The sequence below is a fragment of the Triticum dicoccoides genome, chromosome 7A (assembly GCF_002162155.2).
Source record: "Triticum dicoccoides isolate Atlit2015 ecotype Zavitan chromosome 7A, WEW_v2.0, whole genome shotgun sequence".
NCBI lineage: Eukaryota > Viridiplantae > Streptophyta > Magnoliopsida > Poales > Poaceae > Triticum > Triticum dicoccoides.
The window spans coordinates 218,856,489-218,882,843 of NC_041392.1; positions in this window are offsets into that span (position 1 = coordinate 218,856,489).

Here is a 26,355-nt window from a genome sequence, read left to right on the forward strand (position 1 = left end):
TAGACCTCCTCGATAACGTAAGGACCTTCCCATTTAGAGAGAAGTTTTCCTGCAAAAAATCTTAAACGAGAGTTGTATAGCAATACATAATCACCTACATTAAACTCATGCTTTTGTATCCTTTTATCATGCCATCTTTTAACTTTTTCCTTAAACAATTTGGAATTTTTGTAGGCTTGGGTTCTCCATTCAACGAGTGAGCTAATATCAAATAACCTCTTCTCACCGGCAAGTTTAAAATCATAATTGAGCTCTTTAATATCCCAATATGCCTTATGTTCTAGTTCGAGAGGTAAGTGACATGCTTTTCCATAAACCATTTTATACGGAGACATACCCATAGGATTTTATATGCAGCTCTATAGGCCCATAATGCATCATCAAGTTTCTTGGACCAATTCTTTCTAGACCTATTAACAGTCTTTTGCAAAATTAATTTGAGTTCTCTATTACTCAATTCTACCTGACCACTAGACTAAGGGTGATAAGGAGATGCAATTCTATGATTAACATCATACTTAGCAAGCATTTTACGGAAAGCACCATGAATAAAATGTGAACCACCATCAGTCATTAAATATCTAGGGACTCCAAATCTTGGAAAAATAACTTCTTTAAGCATCTTAATAGAAGTGTTATGATCAGCACTACTAGTTGGAATAGCTTATACCCACTTAGTAACGTAATCAACAGCAACTAAAATATGTGTATATCCATTAGAGGAAGGAAAGGGTCACATATAGTCAAAGCCCCAAACATCAAATGGTTCAATAACGAATGAATAATTCATAGGCATTTCTTGATGTCTACTAATATTACCAATTCTTTGACATTCATCACAAGATAAGACAAACTTACGGGCATCCTTGAAGAGAGTAGGCCAATAAAAACCAGATTGCAATACCTTATGTGCATTTCTATCTCCAGCATGGTGGCCTCCATAAGCTTCGGAGTGACACTTGCATAGGATCTGTTCCTGTTCATGCTCAGGTACACAACGTCTAATAAGACCATCTACTCCTGCTTTATAAAGATGTGGGTCATCCCAAAAGTAATGCCTCAACAATGTAATTAGCATAATCAGCATACCATGGAGCAGTATGAGAAGCATTTATGACATTTAATTTCTCATCAGGAAAGCTATCATCAATGGGTAGTGGGTCATCAAGCACATTTTCTAACCTAGACAAGTTGTCTGCAATGGGGTTCTCAGCTCCCTTTCTATCAACGATATGTAAGTCAAATTCTTGTAGCAAGAGAACCCATCTAATAAGTCTACGTTTAGCATCTTTCTTTTCCATAAGATATTTAATAGAAGCATGATCAGTGTGAATAATTACTTTAGAATCAACAATATAAGGTCTGAACTTATCACAAGCAAATACAACTACTAAGAATTCTTTTTCAGCAGTAGCATAGTTTCTTTGAGCATTGTCTAGGGTTTTACTAGCATATTGAATAACATTTAATTTCTTATCAACTCTTTGCCCTAGAACAGCACCAACAGGATAATCACTAGAATCACACATAATTTCAAAGGGTAAATTCCAATCAGGTGGCTGAACAATAGGTGCAGAGATCAATGCTTTCTTCATTATTTCAAATGCTTCTACACAATCATCATCAAAAACAAATGGTATATCTTTTTGTAATAAATTAGTCAGAGGCCGAGAAATTTTTAAGAAGTCCTTAATGAACCTCCTATAAAATCCAGCGTGACCAAGGAAACTTCTTATACCTTTGATGTCCTTGGGACATGGCATCTTTTCAATAGCATCAACCTTGGCTTTATCAACTTCAATATCTCTTTCAGAAACTTTATGCCCCAGGACAATACCTTCATTAACCATAAAGTGGCACTTTTCTCAATTCAAGACAAGATTAGTTTCTTCACATCTCTGCAAAACTCGATCAAGGTTGCTCAAGCAATCATCAAAACAAGATCCATAGACGGAGAAATCGTCCATGAAAACCTCACAAATCTTTTCACAAAAGTCAGAGAATATAGCCATCATGCATCTTTGAAAGGTAGCAGGTGCATTACATAAACCAAAAGGCATACGGCTATAAGCAAAGGTACCAAAAGGGCAAGTAAAAGTAGTCTTTGATTGATCTTTGGCTGACACAGGTATTTGAGAGAAACCAGAATAACCATCTAGAAAGCAAAAATGTGTATGTTTAGATAATCTTTCTAGCATTTGATCGATAAAAGGTAAGGGGTAATGATCCTTTTTAGTGGCCTTGTTTAATTTACGGAAATCAATTACCATCCTATAACCTGTAATAATTCTTTGAGGAATCAATTCATCTTTATCATTAGGAACGATAGTAATACCTCCCTTCTTAGGGACACAATGGACAGGACTTACCCACTGACTATCAGCAAAGGGATAAATTATATCTGCCTCAAGGAGCTTTAGTATTTCTTTTCCTACCACTTCCTTCATTTTAGGATTTAGCCATCGTTGATGATCATGAACTAGTTTAGCATCTTCTTCCAAATTAATTTTATGTTGACATAGAGTGGGACTAATGCCCTTAAGATCATCAAGAGAATACCCAATAGCAGCACGGTGCTTCTTCAGAGTTTTCAATAATCTCTCCTCCTCATGGTCTGAAAGGTTAGCACTAATAATAATAGGATATATCTTTTTCTCATCAAAATAAGCATATTTAAGAGTATCAGGTAACGGTTTAAGCTCAAACACGGGTGAAAGGATCGATATGGTTGACTAGAGGGGGGTGAATAGGCAACTAACAATTTTTAGCTTATCTTTAACAATTTAAACTTTGCATCAAAGTAGGTTGTCTAGATATGCAACTAGGTGAGCAACCTATATGATGCAACAAGGATAGGAAAACAAGCAAGCAAGAGATATGAAACAAATAAGCTTGCTCAAATAAAGGCACGAGATAACCAAGAGTGGAGACGATGGAGACGAGGATGTGTTGCCGAAGTTCCTTCCCTTTGAGAGGAAGTACGTCTCCGTTGGAGCAGTGTGGAGGCACAATGCTCCCCAAGAAGCCACTAGGGCCACCATATTCTCCTCACGCCCTCACACAATGCGAGATGCCGTGATTCCACTATTGGTGCCCTTGAAGGTGGCGACCGAACCTTTACAAACAAGGTTGGGGCTCTCTCCACAACTTAATTGGAGGCTCCCAACAAAACCACGAAGCTTCACCACAATGGAATATGGCTCCGAGGTGACCTCAACCATCTAGGGTGCTCAAACACCCAAGAGTAACAAAATCCACACAAGAAAGTATGGGGGAAGCAAATATCCTTTGGTGGAAGTGTAGATCTAGGTCTCCTCCTTCAATCCCTAGCAAATCAACAAGTTTGAGTGGCTAGAGAGAGAGATCGGGCAAGAGAGCTTGAAGTGCATTAATGGTGGAGTGAGAGAGGTCAAAAGGTAGGAGTGGTAGGTGGGAGAAGCTCCCTTATATAGCAACCCTAAATTCTAGCCGTTACTGTGTTTTTTGCACTGCAGCGGTACAACCAGTCCTCGTCCCGGTACAACCGGGACTCACGGTGTATCTGCAGAACCCTACCAAGGGGTACAACCAGACCTGCAGGCGGTAGTACCGGCTAAGAAAAATAACCGGACTAACCGCCTAGCAACCGCACAACCACCGCATCAAAATAGGAGCTTAACTGGTACTTGGGCGGTGGCTTGCCGGAACAACCGCATGACCTTGAGCTCTTGGGCGGCTAAGTTCTGAGCGGAAGAACCGCTCGGACCACCGGTGGTACCGGTCATCGAGGAACGACCGGACCAACCGGGCCACTATCGCCCAAGAACCGCATCAAACCAAAAGCGCGAGCGGTACTTAAGCGGTGCATGGCCGGAACCACCGTCCTAGCTTTTGCAGAGCATGGTGGCGGTACCACTGCCCAGAGGCAGCGATACAACCGCTCGAGCAAAGCTGATGAGCGACAAGACCCAGCGGTACAACTGCTCTAGAGAGCGGTACAACCGCTGGGCAGAAACAGTTAGCAGGAATAGATAAGGGAAGAGATAAGGAAAACTCTCTCTCACACACACCTGAGAAAGACAAAGGAGGGGTGATGAAGGTGTACGTGAAAAGATTCCCCCAGTTCTTTCTAATGAGGATTCCCTCTTGATAGTACGGGTTCCCTACGACCAAAGAGATAAAAAGCATAGGGGACACCGTCTTCGATCTTTTCCTACAAGAGACAATAGCAATCCGATGTAGGCTTAAGCATCGAGAACCTGAAACATATAGCACACGATTAGACCACAAAGGGTTGTCATCATCATCCAAAACATAAAGAGGGAAATGCCCTTTCAGTCTCCCCCTTTTTGGTGGATGATGAAAACAACACAATTTGCAAGAGATAAGTCAGTGAAATCTAGACGGAACTCCCCCTGAATGTGTGCCCCAACAGGAACTAGCTATTAGAAAGCATGGGCACACTTTCAGGACTAGACTCCCCCTAGATTTTATAGACTCACCACTCTGAGCACGAAAAGGAGAGACAATATAATACTTAGAGGTAATAATAACGATAATGATCGAAGAACAGAAAGGTAAAAGGAGTAACAAAAGTCTCTCACACAGCAAGGAACCAACACTAAACTCGAGAAAAAGAGAAAAACCCAAAGCCCAAGCAAATCTCCGAGACCTATAGAACCCTCTCCCCCTTTGGCATCAAGACACCAAAAAGGAAAAGAGCGAAGCTAGCATCCCAAAGCTCACACGTCCTCCTCTGACTCCTCGGTCGCACCTGGATCCTCATCATCAGAGTCGTCATCATCGTCATGATCAGATTCTTCCATGGCATTGTCAGCTGCTGCAAACGAGGAGGATGGCTGGGGAGGGGCTTCATCATTAGTCCAGGTGCTATGGGTAGAAATCCAACGCTCCTATGGGGTGATGCTCTTCTCAGAGCCACTCTGAACCGACATGTTGAGGTGCTTCATCATTGCAATTTGGCGACGCCGTGCAAGATTCTCATTGACATGTGCCTCATACATCTTCTTCTGAATGTCAGCCTGGAGACAAAAGGTCTTCTTCACCTTGGCAGTAAGTTTGGCCACCCACGAAGGCTTGGCCCCTGGCTCCAGCTCAAAGTCCTCATCGTCAGAAGTAGCATAGACATCCTCAGGAGCATTTTCAGGGAAGCGACGCTCGGCATGCTTCTTCTTCTTAAGGATCTTGACCTCATGAACAGTGAGGTTGTCTGGAGAAGTGAGGAGCTCTCCAGGACGATAAACATCCCACACAGAGTTCAGAAAGCACATGACAAACGGGGCAAAGATTGGGACTTTACGGTAGATGACCATGTTGTACATCTCATGCCACATCCAATTTGACACATCAAACGTTGCCCCTGTCCCCACCATGGTCTTCATAGCAACCATCAAATCAACCAGATAGCCATGAATCTCATCTTGATTGCCCACCTTGGGCAAGAGCACATTGCGGAACACTCGGTGCATGATGTCATAGACCTTCTCCAAATCCTTGGATTCTCCAATAATCCCACGGCCCCGAATGTACAGAGGGGTAAGCTTCTCCTTAGCCATGGACTCAGGAAATCATGAGGACGAATGCCACCCCTTCCTGCTAGACCGGTATCCTCGTACCCAATAGCATTGCAGAATGCCCTCCAGGGAACGTGAAACAATTCATCGCGACACATGAAGGTGAGAGTGCGCGCATCATCTTCCCCAAAATGAACCGTGGCATAGAACTGATGGATGAGTTGAACATCAAAGTCACAGTTGACTGACATGAGCTTGACAAGATCAAACTCCTCGCAGAGAGCCAGCGCCTCACCAAAATACTCCATGTTGTTCCTCCAATGGTCAAGATCAATTGTCCACTGCTTGGCATATCTGTTCTTGTTGTGCTCAAAGAGTTCATGAACAATCCGCACTTGCATCTCATTCCGGAACTAAATGGTGGTCCAACGGGGAGCAATGGGAACCTCAGACGGATTCTTTGATCGGAAGGCTTCCAAATCCTTGGCTTTCCAACGATGCAATGGCATAACCACACGTTGCTTAGCAGCTGCAGACTTTTCACGGCGAGTGGGCTTGGTGGGAATCACAACTTCTTCATCATCAGACACAACTGGGCGCAAGGTCCTTCGTGCCCTCTTCTTGGTCTTGCGAGGAGCAGAGCGAGAACTAGAGCCACCTGAACACACACACGAAAAGAACACACAAAAACCCAACAAGGATGAGAGGATTGCACCCACTAGCAGAAAAGGAACAAGTTGCAACAACAGAGAAGATAGAACAGTGCTTTGTGGTTGATATACTCCGGTTGTACCGGATCTTCCGCCGGTAGTACCGCTCCAGCGGTTGTACCGCCCGTAGGGGCGGTAGAACCACTGCAGTGGCACTACCAGGGAAGATAAATCTAACCGAGGCATAGGAATCACACAAGTAATATTCCGAATTCTAAGTGCTGCAAACAAGACAGGAGTCTAACAAAGATCTCTTCTATACCAAAGTTCAAACACTAAACGCGGAACGTTAAGTAATGCCCTAGACAAGGAAGAACCCTAGAAAGAACTAGAAGTAAAGAACACGAGGCATTACCACCATCCATGGGAAGAGATCGGGAGGCCTCCACGGAGAGAATCCACAGAGAGCCAAGGATCCGAAGCGCGAAACGCACTCCGGGGCAGGGGTAGAGATGGCCGGCGGCTAGGGCAAAGAGAAGAGGAACGAGGACGAAGGGAAAAGGACAACCCTTCAGCCCCGTCGGGTATATATAGGCCCGTACACACGCCCCGGTAGAACCGCTTAGGTGAGCGGTTGTACCGCTCGTCTGGTACAGACCGGTGGTTGGAGGCAATACTTCCGGTACCTGGGAGGCAGTGGTAGTACCGCTCGACGTCGACCGGTAGTACCGGACGTAGGTTACCGTGGGTTTGAGCGGTGGAACCGCCCAAGCACCGAACGGAGACCCAACGGGACAGCACAACCCGGTACCAGCGGTAGAACCGCCCGTGATACCGGTTGTACCGCCCGACCACCTATGCCCAAGCCAAGATCAAATGAGTGCAATCCGAAGGGAGGAGGAAGGGGCACAAAACAGGAGAGAAGCAACACCCTAGGAGAACCCAACACAAAGAACAACAAGGCTAACTCCAACCTCCCGAAGAGAGGACGGTGGCCGAGGCCACCTATGTTTGAGTCAATTGGTATGGCACCGCGAAGAATTATCCTTGGGTCCATGACCAAAACTTGTCTTTGAAGCACAAGTACCATCAAACATGGCTAATGTGAAAGACTTGATTGATTTATGCATAATGGGGGGAGGGAGAGTTCATTGAGAGAACATCACTCCCCCTATGTCCATGCCTACATCTAAATAGGACAACACGTTGAGTAGGATGGGTGTGCAAGGGTTCAAGCAACATTGCTTGAATCGATGATATTTAGCTCATGCCTTAACTCACGAAATCTTGCTTCATCCAAGGGCTTCATGAAGATATATGCAAGGTTATCATGAGTGTTGACGTAGTTGAGCTCGGTCTCTCCTCGCCTAATGTGATCCCAGATGAAGTGATATCGGATCTCAATATGCTTCGTCTTGAAGTGTTGCACCGGGTTGAGAGAGATCTTGATGGCACTTTCATTGTCACACCAAAGAGGCACTTTGTCACAAGTGACACTGTAATCCTTCAAAGTTTGCCTCATCCATAAGAGTTGTGCACAACAACTACCGGCCGCCACATACTCCACTTCGGTGGACGAGAGAGACACACAACTTTGCTTTTTGGAGGAGCAACTTACCAAAGAGCAACCAAGGAATTGGCACCCTCCGGAAGTGGACTTCCTATCCACTTTGTCTCCCGCCCAATCGGAATCCGAGTACCCTACAAGCTTGAAGTTTGATCCTCTTGGGTACCATAAGCCAAAGTTTGGGGTATGAGCCAAATATCGAAAGATTCGTTTGACCGCCACATAGTGACTTTCCTTAGGTGCGGCTTGAAATCCTGCACAAATTCCCACACTCAACATGATGTCCGGTCTAGATGCACAAAGGTAAAGCAAGGATCCAATCATGGAACGATATACCTTTTGATCCACCACTTTACCATTGGGATCTAAGTCAAGTTGGCACTTGGTGGGCATTGGAGTGGAAGCCAGCTTGACGTCACTTAGCTTGAATCTCTTGAGCATGTATTGAGTGTATTTGGATTGATTGATGAAGGTTCCTTTTCTTCTTTGCTTCACTTCGAACCCTAGAAAGAACTTCAACTCTCCCATGGAGGACATCTCGAACTTTGAGGTCATGAGAACGGCAAATTCCTCATTGAAAGCTTTGTTAGGAGAACCAAAGATAATATCATCAACATATAATTGGCACACAAACAACTCCCCTTTGACCTTCTTAGTAAAAAGAGTGGGGTCGATTAGCCCAACTTCAAAACCACGGTCTTGTAACAACTCGGTAAGGTGGTCATACCACGCACGTGGGGCTTGTTTAAGGCCATAGAGTGCCTTATCAAGTTGATACACATGATCGGGAAAGTAGGGATCCTCGAACCTGAGGGGTTGCTTGACGTAAACCAATTCATTAATAGGACCATTAAGAAAGGCACTCTTCACATCCATTTGTTGTAACTTAAAGTTGTGATGAGAAGCATATGCAATCAACATGCGAATGGATTCAAGACGAGCAACGGGAGCAAAGGTTTCACCGTAGTCGATACCCTCGACTTGGGAGTAGCCTTGTGCTACCAGACGAGCCTTGTTGCGAATGATAACCCCATGGGCATCTTGCTTGTTCTTGAATATCCACTTGGTTCATGTGACATTGTGATTCCCGGTTGGTCTTGGCACCAATCTCCACACTTTGTTGCACTCGAAGTTGTTGAGTTCTTCATGCATGGCATTGAGCCAATCCGGATCTTCTAGCGCCTCATAGACCTTGTGGGCTTCCACACAAGAGACAAACGCGTGATGCTCACAATAATTTGCTAATTGTCTACGAGTGCTTACCCCCTATCTTAAGCTTCCAAGCACATTCGTCATGAGATGATCCTTGGTGGAGAGCTTGGAAGCAACCTTGGCGGCACGACGCTCTAATTCCTCCTCAGTGGTGAGTTGAGGAGCGGTTACTTGATCATCTTGAGCGTCGTCATGAACTTGTTCTTGATCTTGAACTTGCTCGGGGGAGAGAACTTGACCTTGGGCATCACTTGGTGTGTCCACACCGTCTTGAGTATGATCTTGCCCTTGGTCTTGTTCATAAGGTTGAGGGCTTCACTTTGTTCTTCGGAAGCGTGTGGGCCTTGGGTTGGTGATGGCTCCACTTGAGTGGAGCATTGTCCTTCTCCTTCGGCCACAAGGGGTTCCTCAATGGGTAGGATAAAACCAACACCCATTCTTCTTATGGCTTGAGGAGGAATTTCATCACCTACATCACAAGTGCCACTTTGCTCCACTTGGGAGCCGTTATTCTCATCAAACTCCACGTTACACGTCTCCTCAATAAGTCCCGTGGATTTATTGAGGACACGGTAAGCATGAGAGTTTGTCGCATAACCAACAAATATGCCCTCATAAGCTCTAGCCTCAAATTTAGACAAGCGAACACCTTTCTTGAGAATGAAACACTTACACCCGAATACCCGGAAGTACTTGAGGTTGGGCTTGTTACCGATGAGTATCTCATATGGAGTCTTGTTCAATCCCTTGCGGAGGTAGAGCCGATTGGATGCATGACATGCGGTGTTGATGGCTTCGGCCCAAAAGTTGTAAGGAGACTTGAACTCCGCCATCATGGTCCTTGCGGCATCCATCAACGTCCGGTTCTTCCTCTCCGCAACACCGTTTTGTTGAGGGGTGTAGGGTGCGGAATATTGATGTTTGATTCCCTCATCACTAAGAAACTCATCCAAGGTGTAGTTCTTGAACTCGGTGCCATTGTCACTTCTTATTGTCAAGATCTTTGCATTGTGTTGACGTTGAGCTTCATTTGCAAAGTCAATGACGGTTTGTTGGGTCTCGCTCTTCCTCTTGAAGAAATACACCCGCGTGTAACTTGAGTAGTCATCCACAATCACCAAGAAATACTTCCTACCTCCAAGACTATCGAAGGATGGAGGCCCAAAGAGATCCATGTGAAGGAGCTCCAAAGGCCTCTTTGAATAAATGATAGTCGTGGGAGGGTGAGCCTTCTCATGTAGCTTTCCTTCGATACAGGCACTGCAAGCACGATCTTTAGCAAAACTAACATTTGTTAGTCCACGGACATGGTCCCCCTTGAGGAGACTTTGCAAAGATCTCATATTGACATGGGCTAAACGGCGATGCCAAAGCCATCCCACATCAACTTTAGCCATTAGGCATGTCACGGTCATAGTGGGTCGCTCCGAAAAGTTAATCACATAGGGACCGTTCTCGACATGCCCAACAAAAGCTACTTTAAGAGTCTTGCTCCACAAGAGGGCCACGGTATCGATATCAAAGAAAGTGGCAAAGCCCATGATAGCAAGTTGACAAACGGAAAGTAAATTGTATGCAAGGGACTCAACAAGCATGACCTTCTCGATCGTGAGATCATGAGAGATGACCACTTTGCCAAGTCCCAATACCTTAGAAGATGAGGCGTCACCCCACTCGACATTGGTGGGCATGGATGGAACTTTGTGCACGTCCACCACCAAGTCCTTGCTTCCGGTCATATGATTTGTAGCTCCGCTATCGAGCAACCATGATCCACCACCGGAAGCAAACACCTACAAGAGATCAATGCTTGGTTTTAGGTACCCATTTTGTAATGGGTCCTTTGATGTTAGTAACAAGGGTCTTAGGAACGCAAATAGACCATTCAATGTACTCATGAAGAGAACCAACAAATTTGGCATAAACATGCCCATCACTAGCACGACATAACACATAAGAAGGGTTAAAATCGCCGGCTTTGTTGAGAGGGGTGACATTGCCCTTCTTGACATTGTTCTTCTTCTTCTCCTCGGGGGCACTCTCTCCCTCCCTCACAAAAGTTTGCATGAGGGGAGGAGGTCGTTTGGTCTTGTCATTCTTCTTCTTGTTCTTGGAGTCGGGCACGTACCCAACCCCTTCCTTGGCCACACCTCCCTTTTGGTTGATCAAGAGATCGTTGAGGTTCTTCTTGCCTTGTATCCAAGTCGCAAGACCTCTCTCAAGGTGCTCCTTCAACTTAGCATTTTCCTCAACAAGATGTATATGCTCACAACACGGGTTAGTAGCATTTGCATTATCAATTAGAACCATATGAGGAAAAGTTGCTTTCTCCTTAGTTAGCTTCACTTGGAGTTGATCATGAGACTCCTTGAGACTAGCGTGAATACCCTTCAAGGCCTTGTGGGCCTTGTCAAGTATATCAAACTCCTCTTTGAGTCTAGCAAGATCAACCCCGAGTTTGGCCTTCTCGGAATTTAGCACACGAGAAACAATGAGGGCATGATCATAATCTTTCTTTAACTTATCATGATCAACGTTGTGTGACTCCTCAAGAGCCAAACGAAGACCACGCTCTTCCTCAAGAGCATTGGAAAGATCCGAAATCTCATCGGCATAGTCACGACTATGCCCTTCCATCTTAGAGATGGTGTCTTCGTGAGCCTCAATCATGTCATTGGCTTCACCAAGTTGTTCCAAGAGAGCAACAAAGTGTTTCTTGGATTTTCCCTTGAGTTTGCCCATAAAGGCCACAAACTCGTTAGCCTCCACATTAGCTCCCTCAAGTTCATTAATGCTATCCGTCGGGGAAGGATGATTAATGATGGTAGTTTTGATGTTGGAGGTTACCTTGTTGGTCGCTTTAGCCATGAGGCACTTGGCGGTGATGCTCTCGTTGGGTGAGTCGAAGAGAGACACCCGAGACGTTGTTGCAATGGCAACGGAGGCCATGGCAACCGACTCACCATCTTCATCATCGTCATCATCCTCATTGTACTTTTCTTGCACAACCAAAGCCTTGGGAGGAGTCTTCTTGGTGAAGTTGTTCTTGTTGGGGAACGACTTGGCCTTGTCCTTTCGGATGAGCTTGCCACCATTGTCTTCCCTCTTCTCATATGGGCATTCCGCAATGAAATGACTCACGTTGCCACAATTGTAGCAAGTCCTTACACGTTGCTTGCCCCTTGTGCCACTCGAGTTTCTTTTGCTAAAGTTCGGCCTCGAGTTTTTCTTGCTCCAAAATTTCCTTGAAACAAGTGCCATGTGTTCATGATATGCATACTTCGTATCTTCGGGGTTGCTCTCCTCTTCTTCCTCTTCTTCTTCTTCAACGATGAGCTTGGACTTCAATGCAAGATTAGGCTTCTTTGCCCGTTGAGAACGGAGCACCGCATTGTCGGCGGTCTTGTACAAAATGTTAATGGCCACAAACTCATCCAACACTTCGCTTGAGGTCAAAGTGTGGAAGTCCGGTCTTTGACGAATGACAGAGGACATGGCCTTGTGATAGGGCATCATTGCCTTGAGGAATTTTCACTTGATCCAATTGTCATCTGTGTCCTTGCTCCCGTGATCTCGTAGTGAGACCGCGAGTTTGGTTACTCTCCGATAGAGCTCACGAGGTTCTTCATCTTCCTTCATTGCAAACTCATCGGCCTTATCTTGTACTACTTCATAGTTGGAGCGTTGAATGCTTGCGCTTCCCCAGTAAAGAGAGACGGCAAAATGCCATGCATCTTTGGCCAAGGCGAAGGGACGAAGATGAGGAAGGTCTTCGGGTGGAATTGCATCTTGAATGATGAAGAGAGCATTCTCATTGAATTGATTGTCCGCGGCTTCTCGAGGAGTGAAGTTGCTTGGATCATGTGGATAGAAACCTTCTTCAATGATTCTCCAAAGGTTAGTGTTCACATGATTTAAATGATGTTTAAAGTGGTAAACCCAAGAATCAAAATCCTCATTTTTCACAATCTTAGGGGGAGGACCGGCATGATTCAAATGAGTGGAAGGAATCGGTCCACCATAAACAAGTGGTGGTTCCACATGGGCAAAGATGCCGGTGCCATTCTTACCACTAGAATAAGGAGCCTTTTCACTACTAGCTTCCCCCTTGTCGGGGATAGCATCCGTCACCTTGTTAGCGGGATCACCCACTTTCAACGGTGCGGTGGATATTTTAAGCCCCTCAAGAAATTTAGTGAACATGCTTTCAACTTCGATCGTCATGGAGGTTTTCAATGTCTCCAAGGCCACATTGAACTCCTCACGTGAGACCGAGGTTCCCCCATCGCCCGTAGACGAGATAGGATTCACACCGGAGTGTTCCTCCACAACGTCTACGGTATCAACCATACTCTTTGGACGGTAAAGTCCTTAATAAAGAGATGAGGCTCTGATACCAATTGAAAGGATCGATATGGTCGACTAGACGGGGGGGGGGGTGAATAGGCAACTACCAATTTTTAGCTTTTCTTTAACAATTTAAACTTTGCATCAAAGTAGGTTGTCTAGATATGCAACTAGGTGAGCAACCTATATGATGCAACAACAATAGGAACACAAGCAAGCAAGAGATATGAAACAAATAAGCTTGCTCAAATAAAGGAACGAGATAACCAAGAGTGGAGACGGTGGAGACGAGGATGTGTTGCCGAAGTTCCTTCCCTTTGAGAGGAAGTACATCTCCGTTGGAGCGGTGTGGAGGCACAATGCTCCCCAAGAAGCCACTAGGGCCACCGTATTCTCCTCACGCCCTCACACAATGCGAGATGCCATGATTCCACTATTGGTGCCCTTGAAGGCGGCGACCGAACCTTTAAAAACAAGGTTGGGGCTCTCTCCACAACTTAATTGGAGGCTCCCAACAAAACCACGAAGCTTCACCACAATGGAATATGGCTCCGAGGTGACCTCAACCATCTAGGGTGCTCAAACACCCAAGAGTAACAAAATCCACACAAGAAAGTATGGGGGAAGCAAATATCCTTTGGTGGAAGTGTAGATCTAGGACTCCTCCTTCAATCCCTAGCAAATCAACAAGTTTGAGTGGCTAGAGAGAGAGATCGGGCAAGAGAGCTTGAAGTGCATTAATGGTGGAGTGAGAGAGGTCAAAAGGTAGGAGTGGTAGGTGGGAGAAGCTCCCTTATATAGCAACCCTAAATTCTAGCCGTTACTGTGTTTTTTGCACTGCAGCGGTACAACCGGTACTCGTCCCGGTACAACCGGGACTCAGGTGTATCTGCAGAACCCTACCAAGCGGTACAACCAGACCTGCAGGCGGTAGTACCGGCTAAGAAAAATAGCCGGACTAACCGCCTAGCCACCGCACAACCACCGCATCAAAATAGGAGCTTGACCGGTACTTGGGCGGTGCCTGGCCGGAACAACCGCATGGCCTTGAGCTCTTGGGCGGCTAAGTTCTGAGCGGAAGAACCACTCGGACCACCGGTGGTATCGGTCATCGAGGAACGACCGAACCAACCGGGCCGCTACCGCCCAAGAACCGCATCAAACCAGAAGCGCGAGCGGTACTTGAGCGGTGCATGGCCGGAACCACCATCCTAGCTTTTGCAGAGCATGGTGGCGGTACCACCGCCCGGAGGCAGCGGTACAACCGCTCGAGCAAAGCTGATGAGCGACAAGACCCAGCGGTACAATCGCTAGGCAGAAATAGTGAGCAGGAATAGATTAGGGAAGAGATAAGGAAAACTCTCTCTCTCACACACCTGAGAAAGACAAAGGAGGGGTGATGAAGGTGTACGTGAAAAGATTCCCCCAGTTCTTTCTAATGAGGATTCCCTCTTGATAGTACGGGTTCCCTACGACCAAAGAGGTAAAAAGCATAGGGGACACCGTCTTCTATCTTTTCCTACAAGAGAGAATAGCAATCCTATGTAGGCTTAAGCATCGAGAACCTGAAACATATAGCACACGATTAGACCACAAAGGGTTGTCATCATCATCCAAAACATAAAGAGGGAAATGCCCTTTCAACGGGATCACCCTTGGGTGGAGGAGGATCCCCTAGGATTTCAATAGGCAAATTGTTTTTCAGAATAGGTTCCTATTTAAAGAATACTTCGTCTATTTCCCTTCTTTCATTCATAAAAATATCATTTTCATGGTCTAGCAAATATTGTTCTAAAGGATCACTAGGAGGTACGGCAATAGAAGCAAAACAAATAATTTCATCCTTACTAGGTAATTCTTCTTCACGGTGTTGTCTACTAAATTTAGAGAAATTAAATTCATGAGTCATATCATCTAAACCGATAGTAACAACATCCCTTTTACAATCAATGGTAGCATTAATAATGTTTAAGAAGGGTCTACCAAATATAATGGGACAAAAGCTATCTTGTGGGGAACCAACAACAAGAAAATCAGCAGGATATTTAGTTTTCCCACACAAGACTTCAACATCTCTAAAAGTTCCCATTGGTGAAATAGTATCTCTATTGGCAAGTTTAATTGTGACATCAATATCTTCTATCTCAGCAGGTGCAATATCATGCATAATTTCTTCGTATAAGGAATAAGGTATTGCACTTGCACTAGCACCCATATCACATAAGCCATGATAACAATGATCTCCTATTTTAACAGAAATAACAGGCATGCCTACCACGGGTCTATTTTTATCTTTAGCACAAGGCTTAGCAATTCTAGCAATCTCATCAAGGAAATGAATAACATGCCCATCAATATTATCAGACAAGAGATCTTTAACAATAGCAATATGAGGTTCAACTTTAATTTGCTCATGAGGTGTATACGTTTTAATATTGCTTTTACAAACCACAGTTGAAGCTTTAGCATGATCCTTTATCCTAACAGAAAAAGGTGGTTTCTCAACATAAGAAGTAGGAACAATAGGATCATTATAAGTGACAATCTTTTCTTCAACTTTAATAGGTGTAGCTACTCTTACTTCTATGTGAGGATGATATTGAAACCACTTCTCCTTGGGGAGATCAACATAAGTAGCAAAAGATTCACAGAAAGAAGCTACTATCTCAGAGTCAAGTCCATATTTAGTGCTAAATTTACGGAAAACATCGATATCCATAAAATATTTAACACAATCAAACCTAGGTGTCATACCTGACTCCTTACCTTTGTCGAGGTCCCAATCTTCAGAGTTGCATTTAATTCTTTCCATTAAATCCCATTTGAATTCAATAGTCTTCATAATAAAAGAGCCAACACAAGAAGTATCAAGCATGGTGTGATTGTTATCAGAAAGCCGAGCATAAAAATTTTGAATAATCATTTCTCTTGAGAGCTCATGATTGGGGCACGAATATAACATTGATTTAAGCCTCCCCCAAGCTTGAGCGATGCTTTCTCCTTCCCAGGCCAAAAAAATTATATATAATTGCGATCAAGATGAACAAGATGCATAGGATAAAACTTCTGATGAAATTCCAATTTCAATCATTTGTAATTCCAAGACCCCATATCATCACATAGCCTATACCATGTCGATGCATCTCCCTTCAAAGATAAAGGGAAGACCTTCTTCTTAACAACATCTCCGGGTACACCTGCAAGCTTAAATAATCCACAAACTTCATCCACATATATTAGATGCTCATCAGGATGCTTTGTTCCATCTCCTAAAAAAGGATTAGCTAGCAGTTTTTCTATCATACCCAAAGGAATTTCAAAGCAGACATTTTCATTTTCATTAGGTTCAGTAGGTTGAGGAGAAACTCTTTGCTCTACTGGTCGGGGTGAAGATGCCCCTAACAAGCCCCTCAGAGGATTACTTTCCATAGTAACAAGTGACAGTAAATTTCAGCACACTATATAAATTTTTCCTTACCAAATTCCACCTACGAAAGGCGCTTCACTCCCCGGCAACGGCGCCAGAAAAGAGTCTTGATGACCCACAAGTATAGGGGATCTATCGGAGTCCTTTTGATAAGTAAAAGTGTCGAACCCAACAAGGAGCAAAAGGAAATGACAAGCGGTTTCCAGCAAGGTATTCTCTGCAAGTACTGAAATAAGTGGTAACAGATAGTTTTGTGATAGGATAATTTGTAACGAGCAACAAGTAACAAAAGTTAATAAAGTGCAGCAAGGTGGCCGAATCCTTTTTGTAGCAAAGGACAAGCCTGGACAAACTCTTATATAGAGAAAAGTGCTCATATGATTCGCGTTCGGTACTTTGATAATTTGGTATGTGGGTGGACCGGTGCTTGGGTACTATCCTTACTTGGACAAGCATCCCACTTATGATTAACCTCTATTGCAAGCATCCGCAACTACAACAACAGTATTAAGGTAAACCTAACCATAGCATGAAACATATGGATCCAAATCAGCCCCTTATGAAGCAACGCATAAACTAGGGTTTAAGCTTCTGTCACTCTAGCAACCCATCATCTACTTATTACTTCCCAATGCCTTCCTCTAGGCCCAAACAATGGTGAAGTGTCATGTAGTCGATGTTCACATAACACCACTAGGGGAGAGACAACATACATCTCATCAAAATATCGAACGAATACCAAATTCACATGACTACTAATAGCAAGACTTCTCCCATGTCCTCAGGAACAAACATAACTACTCACAAAGCATAAACATGTTCATAATCAGAGGGGTATTAATATGCATATAGGATCTGAACATATGATCTTCCACCAATTAAACCAACTAGCATTAACTACAGGGAGTAATTAACACTACTAGCAACCTACTAGCACCAATTCCGGACTTGGAGACGAGAATTGGATACAAGAGATGAACTAGGGCTTTGAGAGGAGATGGTGCTGATGAAGATATTGATGGAGATTGCCCTCTCCCGATGAGAGGAGCGTTGATGATGACGATGGCGATGATTTCCCCCTTCAGGAGGGAAGTTTCCCCGGCAGAACAGCTCCGCCAGAGCCCTAGATTGGTTCCGCCAAGGTTCTGCCTCGTGGCGGCGGAGTTTCATCCGAGAAGCTGGCTTATTATTTTTTCCCATCGAAAGACTTCATATAGCAGAAGATGGACACCGGAGGGCCAACAGGGGGCCCACGAGGTAGGGGGCGCGCCCCCCACCCTCGTGGGTAGGGTGTGGCCCCCCTGGTGAAGTTCTTGCTCTCAGTATTTTTATATATTTGGAAAACATCTTCCATGAAGTTTGAGGGCTTTTGGAGCTGTGCAGAATAGGTCTCTAATATTTGCTCCTTTTCCAGCCCAGAATCCTAGCTGCCGGCATTCTCCCTCTTTATGGAAACCTTGTAAAATAAGTGAGAATAGGCATAAGTATTATGACATAATGTGTAATAATGGCCCATAATGCAATGAATATCAATATAAAAGCATGATGCAAAATGGACGTATCAGCTGCCCCAACTCTTCTTCCGCTGCACGGCACTGCGCGTTTAGTGGTAACGAACTGTGATCCATCTCCCATAGCATGTTCTTCGTTGTTCTGCACGTAGGAAAATTTTAATTTGCAGTCGACGCACCCTACTTTAGGTTCCAACAGTGGTATCAGAGCCTCTGCTATAGGATTTGGGTTCAGATCGTATGCATATTAGATATGTGGAGGCGATAGATGAGATCTGTTGTCATTGATGAGATCGGCTATGTGCACGGTTGATGAGATCAACTGCACATGGGAATCGATGTGGCTATGTTTTCTGATGATCGGAATCGATGAGGTCATGACACAACCTATACCCCTACTGGTTGGTATCCTCCATCGGGGTAAACAGTGAAACGTAAATCCGAATTGGGCTCACGATGATCGATAAGATCGGTCAGATCGGAAAATTCGGCGTGATCGGAGTTCATATGTGATCTGTGATTTCCGAAAATGTCCAGCTCTGCCCGCACCCGCGAGGGGCGCTGCCCCTTCGAACCCCGCCCGCTAACCGGTTAGCGGGACCGCCGTGTGCGTAGTGCCTTGTATTTCGTACACGATCACTCAAACCGGTAGAATGTGATTCTATGCATAACTTTATTTTGCAGGGTTTGATGTGAATAGTATGGCTCATGTGTATGTGATGCATGTGTGTAAATTATACATGGCATGCATGTCATGTTTGTCAGCCGGCAGAAGCCAAAGTGATGTCATTATATTGTATAACGACCTGCGTGTCGACTTGTTACTCTATGTAAATTCATTACTAGTTGTAGTAGTTGGATAATAGAGATCAGGTTGGTGGCTTGGCGTCTCGGCATGACAAACAAGATGGAGTTCCTAGATGGTCATCGGAGTTGGAGCCGACCTAGAAGGACATCCATGAAGGAGCCATACTATTTCACAATATATGTTTTACTTGTGATTGTTATGCCTCTTTGTTTCTATGCATGTTAGAATGGTAGAAAGATCCCTCGTGAATATCAAGTAAATTGCCATTCCCGATGTTGCACCTTCGCACGTCAAGTACGTCTAGTAGTGGGCTCATAAAATTCGGGTGCTGCTAGGTGTCCTTGAACTAAAGGGTTCGTGTCGGACATGGACATGCACTGCATTAGGTTAACTTGACAAGGCTATCAAAACGGTTTTGGGCCTTGTGGCAAAAGAGGTCGGGAGCTGGGGTATGAGATACCTACCCGACCGACAGGAGTCGTATAGAGATACGATTAGCAAGGAGTTGCTTACCGGATAGATATGTTGTCTAGCAGTGATGCTAAAGCTCACTAGTCGCATGTGCTAGTCGGATCCTGAATCACTGAGAGTTTGCGGAGGGATGCTGACTTCAGTGGGAGTATTTCTTTTTAAGGCTAGAATTACTCTACATAAACACATTGCTTAGTGATTGCATATTCTTCTGTTGTAGATCAATGGCACCACCTGCTCAACCCAACTTTGCATTGAAATCAATTGTGGAAAAGGATAAACTAAATGGAACAAACTTTACTACCTGGTATAGAAATTTGAGAATTATTCTCAAGCATGATAAAAAGGAACATGTTCTAGAGGATCCGCTTCTAGAGGAACCTGTCGATAATGCTAGTACCACAACCAAGAATGCCTACCAGAGACTTGTTGACGAATCAAACGAGATCATCTGCCTCATACTGTCTTGTATGGAGCCCGATTTGCAGCAACATTTCAAAGATGTTGGGGCTTTCGATATGATCGAGAGTCTCAAGAGCATGTTTCAGGTGCAAGCTAGGACCGAAAGGTTCAACGTCTGGCGATCCTTGATGGATTGTAAGCTGAAGGAAGGTGATCCACTGAGCCCGCATGTGATCAAGATGATCGGATATGTGCAAGCTTTGGATCGGTTGGGCTTCCCGCTCTTGGATGAGTTGGCTACTGATGCAGTTCTAGGTTCTCTTCCGCCCAGCTATGGGACGTTCATCTCGAACTATCATATACATGGCATGGATAAGAAGCTCACTGAATTGCATGGGATGCTCAAAGTGGCAGAGTAGGATATTAAGAAAAGGCACGCATCTTGATGGTGCAGAAATCGGCTAAGTTCAAGAAGAGTTGGTCCAAGAAAAAGGCTAAGGCAAAGGGCACGGAGACGGTAACCTCTGCCGCTACGCCGAAGTCTGGACCGGACTCAAAGACTATTTGCTATCATTGCAAGGAAACTGGTCACTGAAAGAGGAACTGTAGCAAGTGTCTTGCAGAGCATGGCAAGAAGGTCGGGAATGCTGCTTCAGGCAAAGGTACACTTGTTGCATATGTTATAGACATTTACCTTGCTGACATACCTAGCAGCTCTTGGGTATTTGATACCGGATCGGTTGTACACATTTTCAATTCGATGCAGGGGCTGGTAAGAACTAGGCATGTGGCGCAAGGGGAGATTAACATCAGGGTCGGCAACAAAGCAAGAGTTGCTGCGTTGGAGGTCGGCACGATGAGCTCCAACTTCCTTCTGGATTTATTTTGGAATTGAATAATTGTTATTACATTCCTGCACTTAGTCGGAACATTATGTGTGCATCATGCTTGATGAGTCAGGGTTATGAATTCAATTTAAAGGACAATGGTTGTTCGATTCATTTGAATGGTATGTTCCATGGCTATGCACCCATTGTTGATGGGTTATTTATATTGAATCTAGAACAGGAACCGGTCTATAATGTGAATGTCAAGAGGCATAAGCCTAATGAGATAAATCCATCATACTTCTGGCATTGCCGGCTTGGACACATTAGTCTGAAACGCATGAAGAAGCTCCATGATGATGGACTCCTAACTTCGACCGACTTTGGGTCGTTTGAGACATGTGAATCATGCTTGCTCGGCAAGATGACTAAGTCTCCTTTCGCAAAGAGTTGTGAGAGGGCATCTGAGTTGTTGGAACTGATACACAGTGATGTGTGTGGACCAATGAGCACAACTGCCAGAGGTGGCTATCAGTACTTCGTGGCTTTTACCAACGAGTTGAGTAGATATGGATATATCTATTTGATGAGGCACAAGTCAGAGACTTTTGAAAAGTTCAAAGAGTTTCAAGACGAGGTTGAGAATCAGCTCGGCAAGAGTATAAAACTTCTATGATCTGATCGTGGAGGTGAGTACATGAGCCAGGAGTTTGATGATCATCTAAAAAGCAGAGGTATAGTACCTCAGCTCACACCTCCGGGTATGCCACAGAGAAATGGTGTATCGGAACGGAGGAATTGTACCTTGTTGGACATGGTTCGATCTATGATGAGCAAGTCAGATTTACCCTTGTCATTCTGGGGATACGCTCTAGAAACTGCAGCTTTCACACTTAACAGGGTACCATCAAAATCCATAGACAAGACACCACATGAGATGTGGACCGGGAAGAGTCCCAGTTTGTCTTTTCTAAAGATTTGGGGTTGTGAAGCATTTGTCAAGAAACTTATGTCAGACAAGCTTACACCCAAGTCGGATAAATGCATATTCGTGGGATATCCGAGGGAAACCTTGGGATATAGCTTCTACAACCAGGAAGAGAACAAAGTGTTTGTTGCTCGGAATGGGGTTTTCCTTGAGAAAGAGTTTCTCAGTCGGGAGGCCAGTGGGAGGACGGTCCGACTCGAAGAAATTCGAGGACCACTCGGGGATGGCTCGGCTGGTGATGAGATCATACCGGAGTCAGTCAGGGAACCCGTAGTGGAAGCGGCACCGGAACCACGAAGGTCGGAAAGATTGCGCAGAGTGCATGATGTATTGTTGCTAGAAAATGACGAGCTGGCCAAGTATGCGGAAGCGATGGTGAGCCCAGATTCCGAGGCATGGTTGGACGCCATGAGATCCGACTTAAAGCCCATGGATGAGAATCAAGTCTGGGACTTGGTTGATCCGCCGCCTGGCGTAACAGCCATTGGTTGCAAATGGGTCTTTAAGAAGAAAATCGATGTGGATGGAAATGTTCAAATCCACAAAGCTCAGCTTGTCACTAAGGGTTATGGACAAGTTCAAGGAATTGACTATGACGAGACTTACTCGCCAGTAGCGATGCTGAAGTCAGTGAGGATCGTACTAGCTATAGCTGCATATTTCGATTACGAGATATGGCAGATGGATGTCAAGATGGCTTTCCTTCATAGAAATTTAATTGAGGACGTGTGTATGATACAGCCCGAGGGTTTTGTCAATCCGACTAGCACTAGTAAGGTATGCAAGCTCAAGAGATCCATTTATGGGTTGAGGCAAGCATCTCCGAGCGGGAACATTCGTTTTGATGAGGTCGTCACTAGTTTCGGCTTCATCAAAAGCGAATAGGACTCTTGTTTATACAAGAAGTTAAGTGGGAGCTTATAGTGTTTTTGATCTTGTATGTGGATGACATACTACTGATCGGAAATGATATTTCGATGCTGAACTCGGTCAAGGAGTCATTGAATGGCAAGTTTTCAATGAAGGACCTTGGTGAGGCAATGTACATTTTAGGCATTAAGATCTATAGAGATAGATCAAGGAGGCTGCTCGGCTTAAGCCAGAGCACGTACATAGATAAAGTGTTGAAGCAGTTCAACATGAGTGAGGCAAAGAAAGGGTTCTTGCCACTCTCACATGGTATAAGGCTAAGCGAGACTCAGAGTCCTTCGACATCTGATGAGCAAAGCAGGATGAGTAGGATTCTGTATGCCTCAGCAACCAGATCCATCATGTATGCATGATATGTACGCGGCCCGATGTTGCTTTTGCAATAAGCCTAACAAGTAGATACCAGGCCAACCCAGGTGTGAGTCACTGGGCAGCAGTAAAGACTATTTCGAAGTACCTGAAAAGGACTAAAGAGATGTTCCTAGTTTATGGAGGTGAGGAAGAACTCGTCGTAAGGGGTTACGCCGATGCTAGTTTCCAAACCGATGGAGATGATTGTCGATCACAGTCCAGATTCGTGTACGTTATGAACGGAGGAGCAGTTAGCTGAATGAGTTCCAAGCAAGATACGGTGGCCGATTCTACTACAAAAGCCGAATACATTGCAGCTTGTGAAGCTACAAAGGAAGGTGTTTGGATCCGGAACTTTCTGGATGATCTTGGTATTTTCCTAGCCTCGGTAAAACCGTTGGACCTTTATTGTGATAATTCTGGTGCCATCGCACAAGCCAAGGAGCCGAGGAATCACCACAAGGTCAGACACATAGATCGGAAATATCACCTGATACAAAAGATCGTAAAGAGTGGTGATGTAGAGTTATGCAAAATTCACAAGGATGAAAATGTTGCGGTTCCGTTGACTAAGCTGCTTCTACAACCCAAGCACGAGGGGCACATTAGAGTTATGGGCATTCGATGTCTATTTGATTGACTCTAGTGCAAGTGGGAGACTGTTGGAGATATGCCCTAGAGGCAATCATGTATGATGATATTTCCTATGTGTTTATGAATAAAGATAATCCGTGGACATTATGAATGATGTGTATCAGCAAGTACGTGACTTGTTTGTGGGACTATGCATTATATGATGACTGTCCTAAAAGGTCCCTAGTCGAAAGGGCTGTGTGGACGCGCAGCCAACTAGACTAGCATATGACACGGTCGATGGCTTGGTCTCACTAGCCATGGAGCATTCGGATGCGGCTCTGTAGAGTCTGTACTTCATCAACTAATCCCCAGTCTAGCCCTTTGTTGATCCATGATGCAAGCTGTGGCGGAGGGCCGGAGCGGAACACAGGTATAGCTGCCCACTTGGTACTACGGAGTTCCGTGACATAAAACCACTCTCGCTGCCATTGGTTGGAGGTTTCGGTGAAAGAGCCTTTCGGCCAGGGAGTGTTGGTAAGTTTGCTCACTACAGCACCACCGCACTCTGCATGTTCCCTGTCAATTACCTTCGGCTTCATACTAAAGGTCTTGAGCCATAAGCCGAAGTGTGGGGGGGGGGGGTTGGAGGAAGGCCTCGCATGTTAAGATAAACACCGAGACATGGAGGAAGGAGTCCGGAGCTAGATCATGAAAATCTAGTCCGTAATAAAACATTAGCCCCCGGGCGAAGGGGTGCAGAGCGAACCCTAGCCCTTAGAGGAAGTGGGAGATGAATACGACCCCTCTTGCCAGATCCGGGGGTCGGAATAACATGTCCTTGACCAGGAAGCATGTGGTGTATCTCCACGGTCAAGTATCTGGCCGCCCGAAGCTTTGCAATATCCTCCTTTGTAACGGAGGAAGCTATCCATCGGCCTTGAGGGCTGGGTCCGGACATGATGGGGAGTCTTGAAGCAATGAAGTTGAACCTTGGGTACTAGAACTTGAGGTTGGGAAGGCCGAGGGGAAGTTCGGCATAAAAAAGACGACCCTTGTTTCCTTTGTAAAGGCAGCGGGTATTGAACGCCTCCTCCTAAAGCCTAAGAACCTGCCTATTCCTAAGGAATCTTTCCCGTAGGACGGTTGGGTTACCCACACTCGTATTGATGAAAATCCCGCAATATGGGGACACGATCTCTGCTTCGACAAGACGTACCAATAAAAACTATGCCCCGAAACATGGAACGGCAGGACGGGAAACGGTTCGAAATAATGACCGGGAAAGCGTGATGTCACTAAAGTTGTCAGCAGATTGGATTCATGAAATACTATCTATGGCCGTGTGTTGCAGATCCGGACACGTTTGTTTCGTCCGAAGACTATCTTGGAGTTTGGAAGGAGGAACCCGCCTTGCAATGCCGAAGACAGATCTACGCGCCGGATACCTTGTCATTGAAGCCAGGTTCAGGGGCTACTGAGGGAGTCCTGGACTAAGGGGTCCTTGGGCGTCCGGCCTGTTAGCCATGGGCCGGACCGATGGGCTGTGAAGATACGAAGACCGAAGACTGCACCTGTGTCTGGATGGGACTCTCCTCGGCGTAGAAGGCAAGCTTGGTGATCAAATATGTAGATTCCTTTCTTTGTAACCGACTTCGTGTAACCCTAGATCCTCCTGGTGTTATATAAACCAGAGGGCTTAGTCCGGAGGGAGAGATATTCATCATCATAACCATACGAGCTAGACCTCTAGGGTTTAGCCATTACGATCTCGAGGTAGATCAACTCTTGTAATACTCGTATTCATCAATATCAATCAAGCAGGACGTAGGGTATTACCTCTATAGAGAGGGCCCGAACCTGGGTAAACATTATGCCCCCTGTCTCCTGTTACCATCGTCCTTAGATGCACAGTTCGGGACCCCCTACCCAAGATCCGCCGGTTTTGACACCGACAACGACCAAGGCATGCGGGCGCCAACGGGTGCAGAGGAGGCAGTTTCCTCTTTGGTGATAAGGAGGCAACAAAAAGCGTGGGTTCCTGAGGAATCTGGCAAAGGTTTCCATTCCAGTGCAATGAGACCAAGACCGCCAGCGCAGTAGGGCGGATGTCATTGCCGAGCCCACCGCTGCGTCACGACCAGAAGCTTTGCAGGTGAAGACCACCTTTCGTCAGGATAAGATGTACTACTTGTCCCCTTTCAAATTGGCCACTGTGGGATCCCTTCCCGCCTATGTTTTGGGGGAAGATGACCGAGGCCATTATAAATATAGGTTAGCCACCTCCATAGAGAGGAATCTGATCCGACCCCGGTCGACTCATTCCCTCACCCATAGACCTCGTGAGGTTGTTCATCCCTTGTACTAGTTCATCCTCAGCCCCTTGTGAGGGTAATCCACCACAAAGCAAGAGTAGGGTCTTACACCGCAAGGTGGCCTGAACCTGGGTAAACTGATGTGTTCATCTTCTTCTGTGTTCGTGTGAATTGAGCTAGGCTATGGAGCGATGAGCTGGTAGGCTAGATAGGTTGAGTCCTTCGCACACGCCCGAGAGGTCGAACCTTTCTTGGGCTGTGGAGCCCCAAATCCGACAATAAGCAACCCACTAGTCCGGCCCATAAGAACAGGTTGGTAGCCCAAGGACCCCTTAGTTCGGGACTCCCTTAGTAGCCCTCGAACAAGTCTTCGAAGCCGAGGTATATGCGAGAATCATAGGCTTTGTGGACCAGTTCCTTCCTTCCATGGTACTTACAGCAAGTTTGTTCTAACCCTTAGGCA